Source organism: Equus asinus, chromosome 1, assembly GCF_041296235.1.
Source record: "Equus asinus isolate D_3611 breed Donkey chromosome 1, EquAss-T2T_v2, whole genome shotgun sequence".
NCBI lineage: Eukaryota > Metazoa > Chordata > Mammalia > Perissodactyla > Equidae > Equus > Equus asinus.
Window position 1 is genome coordinate 185,218,472 of NC_091790.1, and position 26,784 is coordinate 185,245,255.

Genomic DNA, 26,784 nt, shown 5'->3' on the forward strand with positions numbered 1-26,784 from the left:
ACATGAACAAACTTTCAATGGTCTAGTTAGTGTTCTACTCCTAATGAGAAAAGGTAATTTTAAAGAGAATTTTCAGCTTTCATAGGTTTCTGCTCTAATTTTTGTCTCTGTTTGGAAATCTTTAAAAAAATCAGTGTTTAGAAACCCAGGCTGCTTTTAGTCAGAAGCGCCAAAGAACACAAGACAAGATTTGTCCCCAAGGGACTCAAGAACAGACCCTGAGAATCTACACACTGGACATGGTACCCGCACGGAAGGCATTGTTTTTGCTTGCTTTAGTGGTGAGGACTGGCAAGAACCAGAGTTCCAGGGCCCTCTTTTCAAGTGACGGGAAATAGGAAATGGGCTGTGCCAAGCAGCTCCCAGCACACGCAGAGGTATCCATGTTCAGAGGTTGAGCTGGCGCGAGCTGACTCGCCAGCCAGGGCGGCCACCCTTTGCAGGGAGGGCAGCTTTCCTTACACCCACTCTCTCCTGCCCCCTGAGTCTTGCCTGGACAGCAGTTCTGATCCTTGTTTTCAATCTGAGGACATTATGGGGCTTTTCATGAATTTTCTTTAGGAACAGACGCTAGTGCAAACACCACAGAAATGAGCTCTCCCTTTTCCAATTCCTCTGCTGAAAATGGTAGAGAATATGTATAGCCTAGGTCTAACCTTATTTGTCAAAAAATACAACTGAAAAAAGTTTTCTCCTCTGGTTTATCACAACTCAACCAACAGTCATCATCCAATCTTATAAAGCACAGGTGAGAAATCAGTTTTCACAGATTGTCATTTCCGCTTGTTAGAAAGATAAATAGTTAGATAAAAAGACAGTTCTTCCTGTCTATCTATCTATCTACCTACCTACCTACCTATCTATCTATCCCTCCATCCATCCATCCTTTACTAACGTGAAAACAAACTCATAACACTAACTTTCAAGAGTGATTCTGTATTAGAAAGCTTTATAAAACCAAAGTCTTCATGCTTATAAATCTACCCTCTAACAGGTAACAACACAGCAGCTCTGTCATCATCCTTAGTTTCTGAATATGTACGCAGAGAAGTGACACACACCGGGGTTTATCTCCTTACATGTTCTCTCCCTTCACAGCACATCAGGACCTGTAACAGCCTTTGTCTGCTTGTATGCTGCCTCCTTCTTCCACAGTCTGTAAATTCCATGAAGGCGGGATTAACGCCTGTGCTATCCTTGTATAAACACTGTGGGTGGAAGGAGGGAAGAGAAGGAAAGGGGGAGGGGAGGGGAAGGACGGGAAGAAGAGAGAAGTAGTAAGAGAAGGAGGAAGGAAGGAAAGAAACAGTGCAACGCTAGCTACGCTGGTTTTACTAAACAGAAGGAGGACATTCCCAGTTTCATCAGATTTTTCATTCAAAGAACCTACCTAAAATTCTTTGTAACTATCATCTCACCAAATCACATAACTCCAAGTGATCTTTTAACATTATTACTTATGACACAGAGGCATAGAAATGAGGCATAATTGGCACCTAGATCTTTCATGTTTTATCTGTATAACAGCCACTAAAGCAGGCAGTTCTCCTTACTGACCTTCCAAGTTATCTGTGTGTCAATACACAGCTGTGTCTCGCTATCTAGGTGGATAGCTTAAGAATCGTGATAAAGCTCCAGTATCTCTTCCCCTTCTATTCATTCAATGTGTCTTGGAAACACAAAGCCCCAATTTTAACTTTGGATGTATTTCTGTAAAGGAAGAACTAGCTCTCAAGCAATTCTCCTTTTTACCACCCACATAAAAATGTAGCTTCTGGGAAAAGGACTGATGAGGAAATCATTTACTGATAATAAGCAGGGTCGCTGGGGACTGAGGACAACCTCAGACCTGACAGCTAGGAAGGCAGGTTGTGTCACTAAGAGGATTCTGGTGCACCCTCCCATCACCCGGCTCTGGGGGAACATCCAGGTGTTCTTCCTCATACGTGTCCTCTGATGGGCATTATCATCGACACAGGACAGAGAAGGGCCGACCCCGCCCGGGAGCCAGGCCCGGGGCTCAGAGCCTCGTGCTCAGTCTCCACAGCGACACGGGCTGCAGGAAGTGGCAACGCAGTCACGTGCCCGGCAGAGAAAGTTGTGAACACAGACTTTGTCTAAGGGAAAGAAAAGTCCAACAGACCATTATAGCTTCGAAACATCTTGTCCACAAACAGTCACTGACGGAAACAACTTGCTGAGCTGAGCGCAGCCCGAATCTGGTCTGTTTCTGCCACAACTGCCTAACGCCCTCTGTCAAGGCAGAGATGGACATAAGCTTCTGTCACCTGCGGCTGCCCTGGGAATCCTGAGAATCAAAAGGAAGAAAGCAAGTCCTTGTACACCTTAATATGGTGGGTCCCCTGTGATAACTTTCCATCCGAAAAATACATTCAAACTCAGTTCCGATCTGAACACAATCACACCAACCTTGGAAATTCAGCTCTCATCTTGCTGAAACCTTTCTCTCAGTTGTTTCTTAATCAGTTTATCAAAATGTGTGATTCACTGAGGGTCTACAATATATCTAGCATTCTTCTGATGACAAAAGTAATAACTTACTCCCTTTGGTCTCTGCACTCGAGTAGTTTATAATTCAGATTTCCTTCTTCCTTCTCCTAAATGCCTACATCCTTTTCTTGACTGATGTGGATTTGGAAAATAGAGCGCATTCACAAACATAGGAAGCTAACAGCACGGCACCCATCACACAGCAAGAAAAGCAGAGAAGCGTCAATTCTGACAGTGGGGCTAATTCATCTGGGTCCCGACCTCTATCACCAGTGTCTCGGGAAAGCAACCTTCTCCATCACACCCTCCTGTTGGCAATAAGCTGTGACCCGCGGACTCTGTGCGTGGGACATTGTGCTCTCTAGCATGATCTGCAAGAGCATTCTCAGGTCCAGCTGAGGTCTCACCTCCTTCAGCAAGCCCCGGGGAGAGATGGAATCAGGGCCAATGAACTATGATCTAATCCTAGTGCCCATGTGAGTTTGTCAAAGGCCCTCAGAGCAAATTGTGTTTTCCCTGGCTGGGACTTGGCTTCCTTGCTTTAAAAAGGATTCTTAGTATTTACTGCAGTAAAATTAAGCACTTTCAAATTTCTGCCAGATCCCCTGGAGAAATATGGTTTATTAACACCGAACAAATGTGATGCTTGAAAGGCAGGAGATCCGGGTTCTAGTCCCTGGCCCATACTGACTCACTGGGAGGCTTGGGGCAAATAAGCAGACATGACTTTTAATGGGCACAGGGTGGGCACTGGGTAAGCAGGCAGTGCTCTTGTGAAGTGTGAGGCCGGGTTCTGTGGGGAAACTAAGTCAGTACAGACAAAGGCCTTTGTTAGGAGCCCGTTGCCTGCAGTGCTGTCTTGTAGCCGGGCTCAAGGTGGCCACGCTGAAACGTTATCCTAAAATTTTTGATATCTTGAAGCTGAAGGAACTGGGTGAAATCTGTCATTTAAAAGAGGGGCAGGGCAGTCCCACATAGTAGCTAAGACCACAGCTTTTAGGAGCCAACTCCACAGATTCAAATCCTGGGTCTACTATTTAAGCTTAGTTTTCTCATCTGTAAAATATGAATAAATAGAATCTACTTGTAACAGGTTGTTGTGAAGATCAGATGAGCTCATACATGTAAAGTAAGCACCAGGTGAACATTAGCTAAAAGTTAACAAGGTACTAAAATCAAATATAAGAATTAAGTGTCTATTCTTCCAGTTTACAAAGCAAATTTATATATATAGTTTCATTTGGACCTCATGAAAGTCCATGAGAGCGGTAATAATAATTCCTAACCTTTATACAGCCTGTAAAACATTTCCTCCTATTTTCTTTGAAGCTCATACTCTCCTCATTTGTTCTTTTGCAAGTCACAACTCAGCCAAGTGACCTGGCATTGGAAAAACAAAAAGACAGAACTTTAAGAAATAAACAATAATAATTTTTAAAATAAAAATCTCAATTGATAGGTCAAACAGCATTCTAGAAACTGCTGGAGAGGTAACACTTTCCATGCCATCTCCACACTGAACTCCCCGTCTCAGATGTCTCTCCTAAATGACAGAGTTGAATATCCACCTGTCTACTCGACATCTCCACTGGAACTGACATCTCGAAGTCGACACGTCTAAAACGCGATTCCTCGTTTTTCTCTGCTCTCCCATAAACAAGATAATGGGTAAACTGTGACATATTTGCACACACTGGAATATTATAACACATACATGAAGGAATTGGAGCTATTCCCCCACAACAACATGAATCAGTTTTACCAACAATATGGGGGGGAAAACATAAGCTGCAAAAAACCACACTCAGTGTGTCACCATTTTTTACGTGGCTCAAAATGCCTTCAGCAATGCACATGTGTGATAAAATATATATATTTGTTAAACAATCAAGAGAATTAAAAACACAAATTTCAGAATTGTGAGGAAGCCGGAGAACAATAGGAATGAAGTACACAGAGAGAGCCAAAAGTATCTGTAATGTTCTAATTCGCAAATTGGGTGGTGGTTCACTGGAGTGCAGTTTTTAATTTAGAGCTTCCTTGTATGTTACATATAATCTTTTGTATATACCAAATAATCAACAAATTAAAAAGACAGAAATATGACCCATGAAAATAAGCTGTGTTAAAAGTTACTCACACTTCAAAACAATAAACTAAGCAGTGAAGGAAATTAAATCTTGCCAAAAATATGAAGAAACTGATGTATACTAATAAATTTGCTTATGGAATATAATTACTTTAACAAGGATGAATAAAACATGCATGTAAAAACATGGGTCACATGCCAAAGGAAAAAAGACCAGGTTTACAGGTCAGAACAAATTTATTTATCAGGACTCTTTCTTCTATTGTGTTAGGCTTTCCTTCTTAAAACAGAAGGCGGGGCCAGCCCCATGCGGTAGTGGTTAAGTTTGCCACGCTCTGCTTTGGTGACTGGGGTTCATGGGTTCAGATCCCAAGCGCAGACCGATACCACTCGTCAGCCATACTGTGGTGGTGACCCACATAAAAAATAAAAGGAAGATTGGCACAGATGTTACCTCAGGGCTAGCTTTCCTCAAGCAAATAAAAGAGGAAGATTGGCAACAGATGTTAGCTCAGGGTGAATCCTCCTTAGCAAAAACAAAAAACAAAAAAACAAAAACCAGAACGTATTGATGTTGCTGTTTAGTATTAACTGTTTAGCTGGTGGATGGTCCAAAGCCACTAAGGAGGAGAACTTTGCCCTGCCCTGCCCGGTCCTGGGCCTCTCAAGGCTGAAGCTCGTCCAGGAGCAGTGGAGCCGCACCTGCTGGAGGCATGTGATTTTAGTTTACCTTTCTTTCCTCCATCAGCACTGAGAGCAGACAGTTTGTTGTAGCTAGACTTAAAATACGCTTTCTTCTTTCTAGAACATCTAAGTTGCAATTCTTAAAATGAGCACAGTATCAGAGTCTATTTTAGAAGGAAGTGACCAAGCTCAAAGCAACAGTAGGCGTGATGTGCCTTGTTTATTTATCTGTTCCAACAGGCATAAAAGAAAGATGCCTGTGCATTTCTTGTCTTTTTCAAATAAGAGCTGGATCTATTTGAATGGCCAGGGAGGAGAAGATAGTTTGATTTAGATTTGGCATGGGTTTAGGGGAAGAAATGTCTTTGCAGCCAGTCCTAATATTATGGTAACTTGGACGGAGTTGTCTCCAAGGGAGAAGTCGCCACATGTTATAACAGAAGCCACTGGGCTTGGCAAGGAATGGAATGAAAGAATTACAATTAAAACAACGCCATTTCTGCAACATGGCGAAGATGTGCGGGCCAGGACGACTGCCTGTCCTCCTTTTCCATGGCTGATCAAATTAAGCACTGCCCTTGCATCAGCCTTTACCATACTCTAAAGAATATGAAATGCTGAGATTAATTTTAATTTCCAATGAATTCTGAAGGAGAATGTTTTCTTCTCCTTACTAAAAGAAGAATAAACAATTCAGCATAGAGATTCAAAAAGAGGAGTGCCAGCAAAAATTCTGAGTTTGAGAAGGTTGAAGGTACATTTTGCAAATGTGTTTGTTAATTTTATAGCTCCAATAGGACAAGACTGTGTTCTGTTTTGATGTATGCTCCACCACCCCCCCATTTACATTTTTAAAAATTACATTCTTACCTATATCAGTCTTGTTATTTTGACTGGTTATTCCCAAACACACACTGCCCTACTTTGAAGCTTTCCAAAGCCAAGAGGAGGGGCACTCTGGTACAAGGCGAGCTGTTAATGAATTTTTACTGAGTGAATCTGCATTCTTGCCTGGCCTGGATTTGGATATAAGTTCTAAGGCTGCTCACACTAACACTAATGGAGTTTCTAGCTGTCCAGGTTTCTTTTAGGTGAAAAAAAGTACAAAAGGCATAAACCTTGGCTCACAGAGTAACTATGTACACAGACCTGTGTATTTCATGAAACATACAAGCTCAGAGCTCACTCTTTTAGACTATACCATCTGTTTTCCAGAGGAAAAAAAAGAAAATTCACATCATTTACTATGAGTCTGCAGAAATCATCATATACTTGCACAGTTAAAGGCAGAATATAAGGCTAAGTATTGAATGCCACCTAATTCTGATTTATATTTTTTTGGTCAAACTCATCATAATTTATTATTTCCAAGAGGAAAAATAAGCTGACATAATGGTGCTGAATATAGTATCTAGTTTCCAGTTATAAGAAGTAAAGGAAATAAACTGAGAAAAAATGTAAATATAAATAATACAGTTCTGGTTTACAAAATGGTTTTCCAGGTATTACCATGCAGTTTATTTAAAAAGAAAGGAGATATGTTTATGAGAGAGGTAACAAACTAAGGTGTGTGTGAGTGTGTATGCACAGAGAAAGAAAATGAGAGAAAGACAGAGAAAAAGAGAGACAGACAGGAATCTGGAATAATGGAGGAAACAGAAGTTTAGCAATGTTTTAAAAATCCGTAATTATATGATTTCTTAAAAGTACCAGCATTACCTAGATGTTGTCCTAGACCAATGTGGAGAACAAGCTATAAAAGACCAGTCCTGAACACTAACGATGGGGATGTACACAATATCTAGTTTCTTTTGGGAAAGAGAGAGCCATGATAGGGCCATGTAGTAGCTGACTGAAGCCCAGGCTGATATGCTCATCTTGAAGCACAGAGAGAGAATGTATCTTCAAATAGGTGTCCAGGGCCTAAATCCACATGAGTCCATAACACCCTCACAGGTCGGTGCTCTCTTCCTGGCCCCACTCTATTTGGTAGTGATCAGAGAACAGAGTGAGTCTGTTAGTCATTCAAGATACATGCATTAAGCACCTACCATGTGTCAGGTACCGCACTTGGCAGACGCTGAAATATGGTGATGAGCCCAATGAAAAAAAGCTCCTGCCCTCATGAATCTTAGAGTCTAGCAGAGAAGAGTGGTGGGCACCAAGGAGGCACCCAGCATAGGCCCAGCAGAGTGACTGAGAGCCCTGGCTGGCGGCATTAAGATGAAGGGTAAATCCTGGTCTGCTATCTACCTTGGAAATATTGTTTAACTCTCTAATCATTGCTTTCTTTATAGAAAAATGGAATGAGGCCGTCGAGAAGACTTGATGAGACTGTGTGTGAATAGCACTTAAAACAGTCCTTGGCATACAGATAGCCCAGTAAACGGCAGTTATGACAGTGTCGTAACTCAGAGAACCAAGGGACACACACACAGAAGTTTGCTATCTTCTTCCCCAGAACACACTCTAACTGCTGGACAAGGAACTAACCCACATCACCACGTTATCACATTTCTGTAGGATTTTTGGCAAATCAGATGGCCACGAGTGCCACTAGGCTAGACAGGAAAGTCAAGTCGCTAAAAATATACCCCGGCAAGAGGCCCATATTGTTGCTGCAAGGGAATGTTTTCTCCCTCACAAGGAGGTAGCAAGCAAGTGTTACTGGATGACCTCTTGAAAAATAACTTATAAGCGTCTTCTCTATTACAACAAGCTCTACCAAAAGCGCCTCTACCATAATGAATGTTCTGGATGACGGCTCCAGAGGGAGAGATGAAGAGCTATGTTCAGGACATCTTAAGCTGAGCAGGAGTAGAGTGGAAAGGTTAAAGAGCACAACCTCCGGAGTCTGGCTGCCCAGGCCTCAAGTCCGGCCCTCTCACTCACTAGCTGCGCAGCAATGACCATGTTGCTCACTGGGACTCAGTGCTTAAAATCTGTAAAAAGGGTTAATGTTAGTCCCTATCTCATTGGGTAGTTGTAAGGAGTAAAATCACAACATGTGTAAAGCAGTTAGAATAGGACATGACATAGAGAAAATATTCCACAAATGTTAGCAACAATTATGCGTGGCAAACGCAGTAACTTTATTATCTTGCTAGTAAAAACATGAGAGCCAAATAGCAAGAAAGCGACTGAACCAACGAGAGGAAACTGAGTTCTCTCTTTGGCTCTCCCATCAAATTTGTGCATCCCAGCAGGTACACCGCATCCCTTCTGTACTTCACTTTCCTCATCTGTACAACAAGCAATATACACGGACACCAAGGACACCTAGAGAGGCCTGATGCAGATTTTTGCTAATACCAACAGCAGATGAACAACTTAAGTTTCTGTATCTTCTTATCTGTATTAGTCAGGGTTCTTCAAGAAACAGAACCAAGAGGATGTGTGGGGAGAGGGGAGGAGAATGAGGACGAGATTCATTTTAAGGAATTGGCTCAGGCGCCTATGAGAGTTGGCAAATCCAAAATCTGCAGGGCAGGCTGTGACGCAGGGAAGAGCTGATGCTGTAGTCTCGAGCTAGAAGGCAATCTGGAGGCGGAATTCCTTCTTCCTTGGGGGACATCAATCTTTTCTCTTAAGGCCGTCAACTGATTGGATGAGGCCCACATACATTATGGAGGATAATTTGCTTTACTCAATGTCTACCGATGTAAATGTTAACCTCATCTAAAAACACCTTCATAGCGACATCTAGACTGGTGTTTCACCAAATATCTGGGTACTGTGACCAAGCCAAGTTGACACATAAAATTAACCATCACACTGGGGGCTGGCCCCGTGGCCGAGTGGTTAAGTTCGCGTGCTCCGCTGCAGGTGGACCAGCGTTTCGTTAGTTCGAATCCTGGGCGCGGACATGGCACTGCTCATCAGACCACGCTGAGGCAGCATCCCACATGACACAACTAGAAGAACCCACAACGAAGAATACACAACTAGGTACCAGGGGGCTTTGGGGAGAAAAAGGAAAAAATAAAATCTTTAAAAAAAAATTAAAAAAAAAATTTAACCATCACACTATCTTTTCAAAAGAGACGGTGCTCAGAGGTTTTTTGTTGCAAGAAAAGCCTCTGGACTACACAGCAACTTCAGTTTCTGAGATCAGATTAAGAGCAAGAAACTCAGATGATGCATGCATTTCTTTAGAGGTGAGTTCTAAGTCTAAAGAAAACCACTACAGCAGATACAGAAGAAGCGGGCATCTGAACAGTAGGATGAGTCGGGAGAATGCACTGCAGTCCACAGAAAGGACAAGACTTTAGAACAAGGGTTGCAAACTCAATCCTATAAAGGCCCTATCTAAGACAAATGAGTGACACAAACAGGGTGGGGGCCACACAGAGTGCGCAGTGTCCACCCCATCTTAAAGAGCTGCTCCTCAGCTTCTTGCCGTGGAAGGCTCCGAGTCCAGTGTTCTTTCTGCAACAGCCCAAGGATGCGCATGGTTCAGTGGGAGGACCATCGACCTCAAGTCAGGCAGAAGGGGCCCCACCTCCCAATTCTATCATTTATTGGAAGCATGACCCAGAATAAGTTACTTAAAACTCTCCAGGCCTCTGTTTCATTTGTAGAATGAGGTGGTCATCACTTACACTCCAGAATTATTGTGTATACTCAGGGAAAAGTGCCTAAATTGTGACAGTTGATACGTTTCCTTCTCGGCTTTCATTAATAATCATTTATAATAGCACTTACTATGTGCAAGGTGCTGCTTTATGACTCATTTAATCCTCACAACAACCCTATGAGGCAGGTTCTCATTGGACAAATGAAGCACAGAAAGGGTAAATAATTTGACCAAGAACACACAGCGGAGAATACTAGAAGACTGTCAAAAAATATAAAACAGTAAGACTCACAATTAGATGCTACAAATAGATTCACATTCTTCAAGCTACACAAGCCTCTTTGTCTTTTCTTTCAACCCAAAATTTGTTGCAAGTGTAGGTTATACTTGCTGCCTGTGCTTACTGACTTCCACTCACTCCTAAATTTCTTGCCTGCCCTTGTACCTCTATCACGCCAAGGAACTGCCCTCTTAAAGGCACTATGCCTCTGGGCTCACCAACCCGAAGGCCCTCTCAGGGCTCCTATGCTCCTTGGCCTCGCTTCGGCAGGGCGCTGATGAACACCTCCTTCTGCACTGACCTCCTCTGGCCCTCTAGGACGCTGAACTTTCCTGTTTTCCTCTTTGGAAACACCTCCCTGGTCTCCTCCCACCATTACCACCTCTTAGAGGATCAGTCATTCTCTCCCTTGTTCTCTTGTTTCTCTTCTCTCTCGAACCCGGTGCACACAGTCTGTGGAAATCAGATTTTCAATGCCCACCTCAGTGCCCAACCTCTATACCTAACTTAACAGGTAGAAACCAACCTACACGCTGACCCTCTGCTCCAAGCCCTGCCAATAACCTCTGTGACTTCAACCTCCACATGAAAAACCCATCCAGCACCAGGTCACTTAGTTCTTTAACCTCTTCATCTCCCACAGCCAGCCTCTTCCCTCCACTTTACTCACCTACTCTCATGACCTTGTTCTTTTATCATCATTTGAACTGATTCCCTTCTGAAACAATAGATCCTGATGTCCTTCTCTCTGATCAGAACCTCCCATCCTTCAGCTCCCTTTACCAATTACTTAAGATACAAGTTAGTTACTTAGGATAACCAAACCTAATAATCCTAAACCCCAAATCTCACCCTCCCACTGTGTCCCCTAGGAAAGTACCAGCAGTAAGCCAGCTGTCCCAGGCAGAAACTTAGGTGTTAACTTTTATTCTTCTCTCTCCCTCATCTTCCTTATCCAACAAATCCCCAAATTTCAACATGTCTACCATCTTCAGATATCAACCAGACTCTCTTCTCTATCCAAATCATCATCAGATCTTACCCAGGATTCCTACTCCTCTCTCCAATGGTCTCCTAGTCAGTTTTCCTGCTTCTAGTTCTTGCTGCCTTAAAATCTGTTCTCCAGCTGACAGAATGGTCTTTCTAGGCCACGAGTCTGATCACGTCACCCCAGTGCTTAAAATTCACTAATACTTCTATGTCCTCAAGAAAAGACCAGATTCCCTAGCACAGCTTCCGAGGCATTTCTTGATCTAGCTGCTGCCTACCTCTCCAGCCTTACCTCCTTGCAACTGTTCTCTTCATTCCAGCCACACATCATTTCCAGTTCTTCAGATCTACCGTGTTTCTCTCTTGCCTCTGGGTCTTAGTCCACTGTAGTTTCCCTGCCTAGAATATGCCCTTTCCTCACTTTTTGACTTGGCACTTGTTATTTGAGTGTCAGGTTAAGTACTACAACTTCCTTGAGAGATTTTCCCTGTTCCCAGACTTGGTAATGTCCCCCTGGTAGGTGTTTCCAGAGCCAATCTGTACTTCCCCCTGCATTACACTCAACCCAGTATGGACTCTCCCCTCACTAGCCTGTAGTTCTGTGAAGCAAGACTACAGCTCGCTTGTTCATCACTATGTTCTCATGGCCATGCAGTGCTGGTCCACAGTGACAGTCAATGAGTATCTGTTGAATAAATGAACATGCAGTTGATTCTTAAACTCCCATCTCGGATCCTCCTAACTTTGTCCTCAAGATTCAGTTCCACAACTCCAGTCACCTGATGGACATCTTATCAGCACCTAAACTGAGTATGTACAAAATGGACAGAGATCATCTTCTTTCTCGCATCGACTCTCTTCCAAACCTAGTAGAGTAGAAAGAACAGAGGTGTGGGAGCAGATGGCTGCAATGCCCTGGTACATACCCTATCAGCTATACAGCTGTAGACAAATCTTTCCCTGAGCCTTAGTGTTCTCATCTCTGAAATAAGGACAAAAGTACCAACCTGACAGGATTAGGATAAAATTGAATGAGGTACTCTATGTGAAATGCCTGGCAAATGGCACAGAAGTAATAAATGGCCCCTGAGTTCAAAAGTCTGGAGTTATTTTTGCTCCTCAGCAGCCAACCCCCATCATGCAGGCAGTTCCTGCGTCCCCTCTCTTGACTCTATCTAGTGTTCTCCATTCCCATTGCCCCCCTCATGTGGGCCCTCTTCACCTCCTTCCTGGACTATCAGAGTAGCTCTAACGGCTTCGCCAGCTCTGGTTTTCTCACTGCCCAAACCACCCCACCCACTGATACCAGACTAGGCATCTTACAGGACACACCCTATCGTCACTCTCCCGACCAAAACTCTTCAGCTGCTCCCTAATGACTCAGTATAAAGTTTAAATCATTTAGTCATACGACATTCAGAGCCCTCCTGGACCTGGCCTCAACAGACCTTTGCTGCCTTATCTTCTCATTAGTCACTTTTACACACACTGTTGCCCAGCAACGACAAATCAGTTACTGCCCGCTCCGTACACCGGTATTTCCCATCCCTCTCTACGCCTTTGTTCCTGCTTCCTTAACTCCAACACTCTCCCTCCAAGTCCTCAAGTCCAACACTGACTTTGGGTCAATGTCCAGCTCAAATGCTCCTTAGTCTTTGATGCACTTCTCGATCACCCCAGCCATAGATAATCTCTCTTTTCTACAAACATGTGGTGTGTTTAATTTACATATCTCTCTACTTTTATACACTTCTCTCTCTTCTGTTTACCCTAATTTTATCTGCACACAGAACTTAGCTCCAAGCTCTCTGAGGGCAGCATCATATCCCGGCCCACACTGTCATGCTCAAAAAAAAGCACGCAGGAAACGGAAGCTGACTGTAGAGAGCTACAGAGGAAGTCAGCCTTCAGGGTCTGCAATCAAGCAGGTTAGCTTCTGATCAGCTCCGAGAACAGTGCCTGGCGCAGAGCAACACTCCACACATCACTGTTCAATGAACTTCTCCACGAGGGCCATCAGCTATTGGCTATAGGCTAGAAAGTCTGACCCCGTGGAATAAAACACGAAAGAGATGTGAAGAAGCCTTTTCTCTCCCATTATATACTTGGAGATGCAGGCAAGCTCCAAGTTCATTACCTCCCACAGACTCTACAGCTATTCTCAGCAATAAATATGGCATGTAATGCTTTAGTACATTATGTCAAACTGCTCAATTTTAACATGTAAATAAGAATCATTCTTCAAATAGCCTCATTTGGAGAATACAGAGTTATTCCAACAATGTCCACAACCTTTTAAAGACTCACCTTTTAGATAGCCACAACTTCTTTCCGTAAAAAAGGAAGAAGAAGAAAGATATCTATTATAGAATGAACACCTTTTCTCCTAAGGCTTTCAACTGGCTGAGAATTAAAGAATTTCAGAAATAAATTCCCGTCTCCTCATCCTTAAAATAGAAGAGATTTTTCAGGGCTTTCCTTTCCAAAATTCTATTACGTAAGCCACTTTACAAATCATACATACAACAATTCTCATTTTTCCACCAAATTTTATTTTAGCCCCCCTTGGGCTCTAGCAACACCATGTGTACCTTGTTACAGTACTTCTCAGGCTATAATGTTATCTCTTTCTATGTCATTTATCCCACTAAACTGCGTCTTCCTGGAGGGCCAGGTGCATGAGGTGCTCCCTTTCGAACCTGCAGTACTTACTCCTGGAATGCAGCAGGTGGCTCAGCAAATGTTCGCATGAATCAATGACTCAAACCAGTTATTTGACCACAAACTGATTCACCACACCTAACTCCTGCCTCCTTCCCACCCTCAAAGGTCAGAGAGTTTCCACCTCTAGGGATAATAAAAAAAGATGGAAGGCTCTTAAGCCAATGGCAAGCAGTTCTAAATGTGTCCCTGGCAAAGATGGCGTCACTGTCGTAGAAGTTTAAATTCCTCCTAGCTAACACGGTACTTGAAGGTGGCAACATTCACTTACATGTCTGTGTGTCTTCTGCTATGTGAGTTAAAATATTCATCACATTACTTCAGAGTCACACTCTGTAGATGTGCCTCATTTCACTCATTTATTTAGTCCCCCTGAAACAAACACTGATGGGTAAAACTGAGTTAGTATAAATCACACTGTAAAAAGGATAGTTAGCCGAGCATCTTACGGAATACCTAAATTTGTTACAGAAAAAACCAAAAAGACCTGCCTGTTTGGCACTGGGTACCATCAGTGATTAGGAAGTGATCCACTTTTCAGGTATCATCCAATCAGACAGACCGACATCAGCGTCTCCAGAACCTACACATGGCTCGCTCGTCCCAGATCCTACAGCATAGGCACAGCTATGTTGCCAAGAAAGCTCTTTACAAAGTGGAAGACAAATCTGAGAAAAACTCTAAATAAAACTACAGACAGGACTCTCATATTTGGGCTTTCCAAACATATTGTTATGGCTTTAAGAAACACCACATTTCCATGTCACAAAGAGTTCTAAAAACCGGCATCTTCTGGGAAGTCCATACCTACTGCCTGGTGGACTAAACAGAGCGTTAAAGGACCCGATTTTTTTAGATGACTATTGACACTTTGCTTAAGTACATGAAAACTGAAAACAAAATAACCAAAGATTTTAGAATTTTTCAGTTATAATAAGGGTTTTATCAAAGACAAAATATTATTTCAAATTCTCTTTAATACTTCTAAAAGTAGCACATATTTCTTGCATTTAAAGAGGTGGAAACTGAGGACACAAAGCTGAATCATTTTGTTAAGTACTCTCCATTTCAAAAGCAATTAAGCCATGACCCCAAACTCACTAAATTCTCCCATAACCTACTCTCATGAGAAAGGGGCAAAAAGACTTATTGCTTAACTGAAGGATAAACAATGTGAATTATTTCAATGAGTGGTCCAAGAAGCTGCAGTAGGCCGCCGACTAACTTGGACATCTGTTAATATCCTTGCCATGACTTCCCTTGAGATGATGTGTATATATCATAATTAACAGGTGTCCTTGATTTGAGAAGAATAATATTCCTGTACATCCCCACTGGATAGCTACATGCTGCCATCTTCTGATTATGCCCAGTGGAGCGTAAACAGGTTTTCATGAAAAAGCAAAATCAATAAAAGTGAAACTCCCCACTTTTCCTGCCAGTAGTGCCCTCAGTAACAAAAAGGGCAAAGACAACAACACAGAGATTACAATACTCTCGGACATAATTCAAGCAGAATTCTAAATGGATAAATGCGTGTTATAAACTTTTTTTTTGCAAGCGCCTTGCATGCTTATGTTACTATTCATTCTGAGATAGACAGATCATCAATGACCTTCTGGGTCACTGGCTAGGGAGAAAGCAGACTATAAAAAAGACTGGGAGAAAAATAAAGGGGGGGTTGCTTCCTTCCACCCCAGGCCCCCTACTGCCTTGAATGAAAGAAGACAGACGGCAGCACCTTCCCCTTTAATTAGGAGGGGCAGCTCAGAAGGGGACAGCCCTGCTCACTTGGCACCTTTAACAAACCGTTTCGATGGTAATGCTCTGTTCATTCACACTTGTTTCAAACTATTCTCAATCTTTAATTTACAAACTGAATCTCTGTAAATTTAATTGTGAAAATCTATAGCTCTGAGCACAACACTATACATAAAAAAGTCCTTCCTGATGTTTGCTGAATTAATAATTCACATACATTCACATAGGGAGCCTGGTATGTTTCAAATAAAATACAGACACTCCATAGTCCTATTATCACCACTTTTGAGATAAAACATGAATTCCCATGGCACAGAAGCCCTAACTTAAATTCATACAGTAGTCTATACTAGATTTAAAAATAAGATCCCTGATCTTTTCAATGCCACACGACAGTCACAGTGACTCCTTCTACCTTCGCAGTGTTACTGTTTAAGTTGAGAAAAGTCAAGAAGATTTCACGGTAAAAACAATTCATTTTATGAGGAAGGATAATTTAATTAATAGCAAATCACAAACCACTCCGCATTTCTATTTGTTTTGCATTTTCAAAACCACACAGCTCTGTATTAAAGGTTTTATCAAGGCATGCAACATCTCTGGAGACAAGATCAGCATAAAAAACAAACAGAAACGGAAGACAGGGGCCAAGTGTCAACATTAGGCTGGTGTCACAATGTTCTGCAGAGGTGATAAAGCCTCTTAATTATTTTATAAAAGCTATTACGCACATTTTCTATAAAGCTATAGAGACAGGAAACTTTCTAATATGAAGGAAAAGTTCAGTTTCTGTTGACAAGATTAGGTCTTTATGCATTTCACCCCATTTTTATATTAAATCTGTTTTTTTCAACATCATTAAATAATTTGTATTCTTCAGCTCCTTTCAATTTCCCGACAAGATTTTTAAATTACAGCCTCTTATCCAGGAGCCATTCCCATCTAGTTTCTGCAGGTCCCACATGGGGACACTGTCCCCATACTTGTCTTGTACATGCACCCTCCTGCTCCCCAATGGGAATAAGGGCACTGCACTGGGGCTGTCTGGCTATAGGCACTCCTGGCCACACCACATAAAAAGCCTTGTCGGTGTCATTGTTGTTTAATTAATGGCAAAGTTCGTGGTCCATTTAAAAAAAAAAAAAGAACTTTCTGTTTTCTCATTGATAGTAAATTTCAATCTCTATCTCTAACAAGCAAGCCAGCACGCCAGATGTAGGAAGAGAGATAGAAAAGATAAAAGAAGCAATTAGCTATTTAACAAACTTCATATCCTCCTTTCCAATGAAGGGGAAAAAAACTTGGCATTTGCCAGATATTGAGTGTCTAATAATGTTAGCAAGAAAAAACATGTAGGAGAGACTGACTAACAAAGAAACAAACAAAACTTACTTTGTTTTCCGGCACAGTAAGCAGGTCGGGAATGAGATGAGGGTAATTCCTTCCTCAGGGCCCCTGCTTTCACTTTAAAAGCTGTGTTTATGCTTACATCCAGGTTTGCTGTGGAACTCCAAAATGCCTGCACTTCTCCGGACGCCCCAAGTTCACAGCTCATCTCGCAAGCACCGGGGACCAGGAATTCCCAGGACAGACTGAGGCGACCTCTGGGCGCCACGTGGCACCACTGCTGTTGTTACCACACACACACACGCACCCGGGACACCCACTTGTTACCTCAGGAACCAGGCCACCAGCAGATAACTGCTCAGATGAGCGTCCAGAGACTCGAGCCTCTGGCATTCTCAGGTTCAAGGTTGGAAAACGCATTTAGACGAGAACCACTCAGTCAGCAGTATTCTGCGCCATTAACTTGCTCGTACTTAAAATGCCTGTCTAAATGAGAGCGAAAGGTACCAGATTAGAAGGAACAGTTTACTGGTGACTGTGATTGGCATTTGCCGTGTACTGGGTCATACTTTGTGCTCTCAAACAGCATTTAAGAATCCTATATCAGAAGTATTTTCATTTACTCTGTGAAAACTACAGAAAATCAATAAAAAAATAACATGGAAAATGTACAATTCTGCAAAAAAAATGTAACCCTGACAAAAATCTCATCCGGTTAATTTTTTAAAACTTAATAAATTTTTTTAAAAAAAATACAAATTTGATGCTTGTTTTCAAAAATTACTTCATCCATGTACTGTCCAGCTCATAAAAACAAACCTTCTTCCAGCAAAATGGGACACTTTGACCTTGTTTACTGCAGTGTTTTGAAACCGCTGCCTTGTAACTCCTGACATCACTGGATGTGTATTAGCACCTTTACTGCTGTTGGCTGCACACGCCGCTACCCGGACGGTCTTCAGTCGCCCCGGCTGAACAAATCCTCCACAGAACAGTAAGGATATCAGTGCGAGCATTAAACCCACAGAACTCACGTGATGCCTTTTCTAAGTGCCACACCGCTCTGATCACTTTTACAAGAAAACAAAAGCATCAAACATCTGATACTTTTTTAATTCCCAGCCTCCAGACCTAGTACAGACCGTTCTTTCTTCTGACCCTGTCCCTGCCCAAGAGAAGGGCCTCCTTTCTCACCCATCGCCATATTGGCAAGAATTCCTGCCACAGAGCTTTACTAATAGAAGATTCCGACCTACTTTCTCCTAATAAAAACTTCCCACGATCTTTCCTAGAAGATAATTTATATTAGTACATATTAGAGTTTCAAAGAGTACTGCATTTTTAAATTTTGATAAAGTCAGGTTTATCCATTTTTTTCTTTTGTGGAACCTGCTTTTGGTGTTGCAGCTGAGTGTCGCATTTTTAAAGAAATAATATTTTCTTGTAAGTCTGACACATTTCCCTTCTGTGTTCCTCAATTCTTTTTCTGGATAGAGCAGAGTCGAAGCAAAGGATAGCCGTAACTTCCGGACGCAAGTCACAATTAAATTTCGGGGAACATCTCCCATAACCCCCCCCTCTTTAAATAAAACTAAATTCTGGTTCTACAATGGTAGGGCAATTTTACAGACAAGTAATTAAAAACCCAGTTTAACCTACATGAAATCAATTTATAATCTTCTTGTTCCTTTCCTGAAACAACTGACGGAACAAGTCCTTGAACTACAGCCGCCAAGAAATAAAGAACATGAAATACACATTTGAGCAATTATGGCCCCTGTTTGTCAGAGAGGAGTAAAAAGAAAAACATCCAGAATTAATAAAATTAATTAACTCTAGCTAAAGAACTGCTAAAAAGACCCTTCAAATATCATGCTGTTACTATGACAACTTCAAAATTGCTTTGAGGAAAAGTGAGGGAGTTTAAGATCCATGAGAAAGCAAGTGTCATCCAGCCTGCTAGAAATTACTTTCATTTATACCAGGCAGCAGAAAGCCTAAACGGCCATTTACAATTCTGAAGTTTCAAATCGTTACCTTTGGAGAGATGCTGTATTCTTCATTCACCTCATGAAAAGAATCATAAGTAAATGAACAGCTCTCTCAGCCATCGGAACCATTTTGATTTCGGTCCTGCAACTCTACCACTCCCACGGCCTATCTAGTTGGTACATTATTTTTATAATGAAAGCAAAGTCTGATTCAATTTGAAAGGGAAGGGACAAAAAAAATCCCTAACGGTCTCTCGTTTGCAAACACAAACAGGCAAGCACACACTCACTCTTATTTTTCAGGCATCAATAATGAAACAGAAAAAGAAGACAGCATTTTTCCTTTAAAATTCCTGCTCTTAGGTATTTAGACTGATTTACATTTTACGTAATCTTGATGGCTCAATCAGGAAGTGAAAATTTTAAGTGCGTGTGCTATGGACGGGAGGAGTCATGTGACCCAAAGGAAAGAAAATTATGCAGTAGGCTAGCCAACTAAGAAAAATAAACTTAACAGGGGTTTAAAGATACTGTCTTTGTGATTCACCGAGCCATGAATATGTTATGGCTTTTGAGAAATAAAAATTCGTTTGGAAGCCTTGAAAATAAGCCCTCAGGACGTTTTAAAAAATATTATGAGATCAAAGCGATGCACAGCAAGAAATGAAAGTTTAATTAATAAAGGAACTGTTTCTCCGAGATCATATCCATTCAAGGTTTAAAGGCTATTTTTCAAAGCTATTTGAAGATCAGGCAATACATAATTGTAATCAATAAAACATCGGTTGCAGCTATGTATAAATACTTATACTTTAATATATAGTGCTGTCTGTTCCTGGAGCATCAAGAAGAACACTGTTTAGATTTACCCAGACTCTACATAAGTTCTACAGATTTCAAGTGGTCATTGTATTTTACTACAGCAAATAGATTCTCAAGAGGAAAATGTCAATATCATAGGAATTTTCATCTGAGGTATCTAAGCTTATAATAGGGTCCTCATTAAATAGTATCTGAATTATCCTTGCGTGTTATATTAGTCGTGCCACAGATATCAGACCATGTTCACTCACTCTGGAAATCAAAAAGTAGGAGATGAGGGGCTGGCCCTGTGGCTGAGTGGTTAAGTTTGCGCGCTCTGCTTCAACAGCCCAGGGTTTCGTGGGTTTGGATCCTGGGCGTGGACCTAGCACTGCTCATCAGGCCATGCTGAGGTGGGGTCCCACATAGCAGAGCCAGAGGCACTCAGAACTAGAATATACAACTGTGTTCTGGGGGGCTTTGGCGGGAAGGAAAAAAGAGGAAGCTTGGTGGCAGATATTAACTCAGGGCCAATTTTTAGAAAAAAAAAAAGTCGGAGATGAATGTTAAAAAGACTTTAATAAGTATAATGGATTGACTGATAAGATGTCTTCATTATATAAAAACTACTTAAAAAACATTCTCTGTGCTACTTTTCTAAAATAGAGTATGTTAATAAAACATTTGAAATTCAAAAGGTTTGGCCTGTGGGTGTTTTATTTCTAAATGCAATTTCTGTATTGATATGTCAATAAATAATAATTTATTAATACTAATAATAAACAATTAATATGACTGAGAGCAGGTATTTGTATCTCACGGGTAATACTTTTATCCCTTTGATGCTTCACGTTTTTCAAAATGATTTTCATATTTTTATTTCAGCCTTTTGACAGGACAGGAATAAGTTTGGGGTATTTCTTGATTACTAACATCTTTCTTTAATTCTTAAACATGAGAGGTAGCTGGGCAGAAGGAGAAACTATGGGGAAAAACAGAAGTCTTTCTGAAGGGAAGCTTGAGGTAGACTAAGAACAGTTAGGAAAGGCAAGAAGCAGAAATTCTCCAAGGTCGAGTATTAAAGGACACTGTGATCATCTTACTAAACTTGGGATCATACTGGTTGACTGAATTAAAGAAGGATGAACTAGTTACCAAGAAATATCTGCCAACAGATTCACAGCACAACCGAGTTCTGCCGCTGGCCTAGACCATAATTTACTGAGAATAAATCTCAAAAGAGTATCCATCTCAACTCCCTAATTCTATAAATTAGGAAATTACAGAAGTTGAGACTTTGCCGTGTTACACAGATTAGCTGACTGACAGCTGAAACCGGACTCAACATTGCTGACTTTCCCAGGCTGGGGCAGGCATACATCTATAACCTGAGTGCAAGTAAGTCTCCACTCAGCCAATCCTTGGTTGCTTATCTTAGCTGTGGACAAGTAAATAAGGTCAAGACTCGGAGAGGCTCACTCTGGACCATCTAGTCCCTAACTCAGAGGCCCTCTGACCCTCATGGCTGCTGTCTCTGTGCCCCAGCAGCCTGTGCTGAGCATCACACTTTCTGAGCTGGGAAGAGAGGGGGCAAGTTGGAGGCTGAGGGGTGAAGCTTCTGAGCTGGTACCAGTCCGCCTTCTCGGCTCCTCCCTTCCACAGATATATCACAGTCTCCTCAATTTTTCCAGTTGGAAAATCGAGGCACTAAAATAAGAAAAATCATGTGTTTTGGCTTGCATCACAGCTTTACTGGGATTTTGGACAAACATGGGAACAAGATAATATTCTAGAAAAAATAAAATCAGCTCCTACCTTACAATCATCACCAAAACTAAGTCTATGGAGCTTAAAGAGTTAAATGGAAAAGGGAAAAAAGAAAACAATTAGAAGAAAATATTTCTGAATTTGAGATAAGAAAACAACTCTTACCTTTATAAAAGCAATGAAAAAAGTAACAAAAGGCAAGGTGCTCCATATCCATCTGACTACATTAAAACACAAGACCCCTGTGTGTCCCAAAGCAACAGACAAAGCTGAAAGATAAACAAAAGACAAAATGCTTGCAACAGGATAATACAGTTTATATTATCTATAAATGTAAAAGAAAAAAAATATTAACAGACTATTCACCTCAAAATATAAAAGGTCAATTAACAAGAAAGTCTTGAATTTCACTAGCAAACATCAAGATTTTTTTCACCAATAAAATTCACAAGGATGGACAACAAAGAGAGTAAAGCCAGTGAAGTGAGGTGAGACAATCATTTCAGGAAATCAGCAGTAGCTTTTTATAAGCCTTAAAACTGTTCTGACTCATATCATGTCTATAAATACCTCCTCAAGAAACAATCACAGATACTCAGGAAGATAACTGTATGAGGATAACACTTACAATAATAAAATTGGGAACAACTTAAATATCCAAAAGTGAAGGGGAGCATGTGACTACATAAACTATAGTTAATTCACATGCTTCGATAATGGTTTTGGAGAATACTTAATGATATTGGAAATCACAAAATATAATGTTAGGTAGAAACGCTGGATATAAAATTGCATATAAATATGATATCAATGTTGCTAGGTGAGAAAGGAAGTTAGCAAGGAGAGAGGGAAGGAGGGACTGACAAATGGTAGGGGTACAGAAGCCAATCTCAGAAAGAGACTGGAAAAGAATACATTTATAAAGCTTAAGGGGCAGACAGAGAATTTAGATTTTTCGGTACTTCTCTCCAATATTGAGATATTTTGACATTTTCTATAAGAAACATTATTTTGATAATTGGAAAAAATGTTATTTAAGCTAATGAACACTCTATAAATATTTCTCAGTCATATAAACTAATTAAAACATTTACAAAGACTTTTTAAACAAGAGAATGCTTATACTTTACTATTAAGTACAAAAAAGAAGTGCAAAACAATATGATCTTAAACATGTAAAAAATTCACATGAAAAAGTCCAGAAGAGGGGCTGGCCCTGTGGCCAAGTGGTTAAGTTCACGCGCTCTGTTTCAGTGGCCCCGGGTTTCACCAGTTTGGATCCTGGGCGTGGACATGGCATCACTCATCAGGCCATGCTGAGGTGACACCCCACATAGCGCAACCAGAGGGACCTACAACTAGAATATACAGCTATGTACTGGGGGCTTTGGACAGAAGAAGAAGAAAAAGAAAAAAAAAAAGAAGATTGGCAACAGATGTTAGTTCAGGTGCCAATCTCTAAAAATATAAAATAAAATAAATTACGAAAAAAAGACCAGAAGACTATACATCAAGATGTTAACAGTGGTTGCCTTTAGGTAGTGCTATTGTGTGTCATATTTTTTTCTATATCTTACAAGTTTTCAATGATTGTCATATATTGTTTTCATGAGAATAAATGCATAAATATCAATATCGTAATTATAGGACTGCTACATTAAGAAGATGGTACTATTAACAGTTAAATTTCAAAATACAGAAGGTCAATAGCCACAAAAATATGCCCTATTACTAAGAGATTTTTTTTTTTTTAATTTAGGAACCACTGGTATGCCTTCAGAAAACAGTAGAAGTTAATGGGTGTGTAGGAGGTGAGAACAAATCCTATTTCTTAGTTGTCAAACTGTTTTCTCCATGTGGCAGGTCTGTGAGGATCATACTGAAGCATGAGGATCTTGACCGCAGGACATTATTAGGAAAATGGCAAAGAAGGTCAATGGGGGAGAGGTAGTGAATGGCCAAAAGAGGAAGACAGGAGTCCATGAAAACAACAGAAGCATCAAGAGAGAAGGTTCAAGAAATCATGAGATCCGAAATATTTGCAAGAAGGGTCTTAAAGAGATATTTGTATACCTATATTCATAGCAGCATTATTCATAATAGCTAAAAGGCAGAAGCAACCCAAGTGTCCACCAACAGGTGAATGGATAAACAAAACATGGTATAAAAATACAATGGAATGTTATTCAGCCTTAAAAAGGAAGGAAATTCTGACACATGCTACAACATGGTTGCATCTTGAAGACACTGTGCTAAGTGAAATAAGCCAGTCACAAAAAGACAAATATGGTACAAGCCCACTTACATGCGGTTCCTGGAGTAGTCAAATTCAGAGAGACAGAAAGTATAATGGTGGTTGCCAGGGGCTGGAGAGAAGGGGGAAAGAGGAGTTAGTGTTTAAGAGGAATGGAGTTTCAGTTTTGCAAGATGAAAGAGTTCTGGAGATCTAGATGATGGTGGTGGCTGCTCAAGAATGTCAACGTACTAAGGCCACGAACTGTACACTACAAATGGCTAAGATTGTAAACTTTATATTGTATGTATTTTACCACAACTAAAAATTACATATACACTGAAAGAAACAAAGAAAGGAAGGAAAGGAGGGAGGGAGGAAGGAAGGGAAGGAGGGAAGGAGAGAGGGAGGGAGGAAAGAAGGGAGGGAGAGAGGGAGGGAAGGAGAGAGGGAGGGAGGAAAGAAGGGAGGGAGAGAGGGAGGGAAGGAGAGAGGGAGGGAAGGAGAGAGGGAGGGAGGAAAGAAGGGAGGGAGAGAGGGAGGGAAGGAGAGAGGGAGGGAGGAAAGAAGGGAGGGAGGAAGAAGGGAGGGAGGGAAGAAGGGAGGGAGGGAGGAAGGAAGGGAGGAAATAAGTCATTAGAATTAGAAGTCCTAAAGAAGGCTTACCATTTGGCACAAAAGAAAGTTTAAAGGATGTCAAGGATGCAGGCATAAAAATAAAATAGACTTTATTTCTGATACTAAGATTCTCCAGTAAAATTATAGAAGTCAGCTTAGAAACACAGAAGACCAAAAGGGAAAATAAGAAGGGACGTTATGTTAACTTGAAGAGAACATACCAGACCTCTCTGTGGTTTTCTGAGACCCTCTTATTATAGCCAGCTTGGAAAATTCCCCACAAGTAGGAAAGAACCTGCAAGTCCAAGCAACATGAGAACATTTTTCTCATCAGCAAACAGGAAAAACATAGCTACAAGGGGAACCCTGGGTGTCCTAAAAACGGACTCTATCCTATTGCACACTATTATCCTAGAACTGAAGAATTTTGGAGCTGGACAAAGGCTCTCAGGTAGAGCTGCTCTGGGGACACAGAAGTGTGTCTGGCTCCCTCCAGTCCTGCTGGATTTAAAGACAAATCCTGGACCATACTAATGTTTTATTTATTATGTTTTATTTTTTTAAACGGGAAGCTTATTAAAGGTAAGAAGCACAGCATAATTAGAATGTTCTTTCTACAAGTCATTTGATTAATTCCATTAAAAAAATATATTGCGAGGCCAGCCCTGTGGTTAAGGTCTGTGTGCTCCGCTTTGGCGGCTCAGGTTCGTGGGTTCGGATCACAGACACTGACATATACCACTCATCAACCATGCTGTGGTGGCATCTCACATCCAAAATAAAGGAAGATTGGTACAGATCTTAGCTCAGAGTTAACCTTCCTCAAGCAAAAAAAGAGGAAGATTGGTAATGGATGTTAGCTCAGGATGAATCTTCCTCAGCAAAAAAAATAAATAAATAAAAATAAAAAATATATATTTATTGAGTATATAGTACATACTATATACTACATACCAGGCACTGGGCGAGGCACTGAATAGTGAACGGGAGGTCATCATCCTTCTGTCATCAAACTAGCAACTACAATTTAAAGGAAGCACAAGGAGCTACTGGTACCCATAAGAGGGGGCTCAAATCTGGTCCAGATAGGTTGAGGTTGGAAACCTGTAAGAAGTCACCTTCTTAATAATAATAGTAGTTATTATTATCATTGTAGCCACCTTGATTGACTACTACTTTGGGTCAGACAGAGTTTTAAGCACTCTCCATGCACAAATTAATTTAATTTTCTCTACAATCTTATAAAGTAGGATTTTAAAGATGAGAAAACTGAGGCACAGAGAGATTGTATGGCTCTCACATAGGAGAGTCAGACCAGATGGCATCCTTGTTCAGAATCTGCCTCGAGGGGAACCCACAGTGAGACAAGACAGGGATGAAGTTTAAGGATCAGAACACTCAGGAAAGAGCTGAGCTGCTCTGAATAAGAAAAGGAGGGCAGAGAGAGCAGGAGTAGTACAGGTGGGAGGGGCAGGGAAGCAGCAACAGGTGAGTGGGGGAGAATGGAAGGATGGCAGGGACGGGAAGACCATGATCAGGAACTTTTGGAAGGGACCGATGTCCAGTCAGGATCTTCATTAAGCTCTGCTGTGTGGAGTGGGAAAACAATTCTCTTCCCCGTCTCTCCGTGAATTCTAGTGCTTTGATGACTTGTTTATGGCCAGGGTGAGAACACATACTCTGCAGAGGCCCCTGTCAATGTGGGTACAGGAGCAGAAACGGATAAGAGTTTAAGCAGAGGAGTGACAGGATCAGGATGCTTTCTAGAAGCATCACTGTGAACGCAGGCAGGAGAATGGACTGGGGAAGAATATCAATAGCAGAGAGAGGGCTGCGAAGCAACAGTCTAGGTGAAAAGTGAGGGTAACCAAAAAGAACACACTGGAGACAGACAAAGTCAATGGATTTGAGAACTGTTGATGTGGAGAGTTTTAAAGATTTTATTTTTTTCCTTTTTCTCCCCAAAGCCCCCCAGTACATAGTTGTATATTCTTCGTTGTGGGTCCTGATGTGTAGAGTTTTGACCAGATTTGGTTTCTTCCGGATGCAGAAGATGAGGAGAGATAAGGGCCAGTAAGTGACAGGTTTCAAGCTTAGGTAACTTGGATCAGTTTGGAATCAGCTGGATCTGGGATGCCAGCAAGACATCAAAGTGGAAATGTCCAGCTGGCATCTGAATACAAAGCGTGGAGCTTAGAGATGGACGGACAGAACCTGCAAAGAGCAACAAGGAGAAAACCCAGAGGGGCGGGACGCGGTCTTGGAGGCCAGAGAGGACAGTACATCAAACACTGTCACTGCTGAGAGGTCATGGAAGATAAGAATCCAAATACATCTGACAAATGTGGTAACAGAAGGACAAGAAGGCAACACCAGCTCTGTTTGGCCAGAACAGCATCCGTTTGGTCACATGTG

General features: G+C 41.4%; 1 long non-coding RNA gene across 3 annotated transcripts in view; it reads right to left on the bottom strand.

Moving 5' to 3' along the window:
- LOC106824278 (uncharacterized) overlaps window positions 1-26,784 on the bottom strand; it is a 202,094-nt gene that overhangs the window by 39,931 nt on the left and 135,379 nt on the right. The window contains exon 4 of one of the 3 annotated variants that reach the window (XR_011504586.1): window positions 21,654-21,787. The exons of the other annotated variants lie outside the window; for them this stretch is intronic. This is a non-coding gene — a long non-coding RNA (uncharacterized lncRNA). Of the gene's footprint in view, window positions 1-21,653; window positions 21,788-26,784 lie in introns of those variants that run through there. 3 annotated transcript variants of the gene reach the window in all.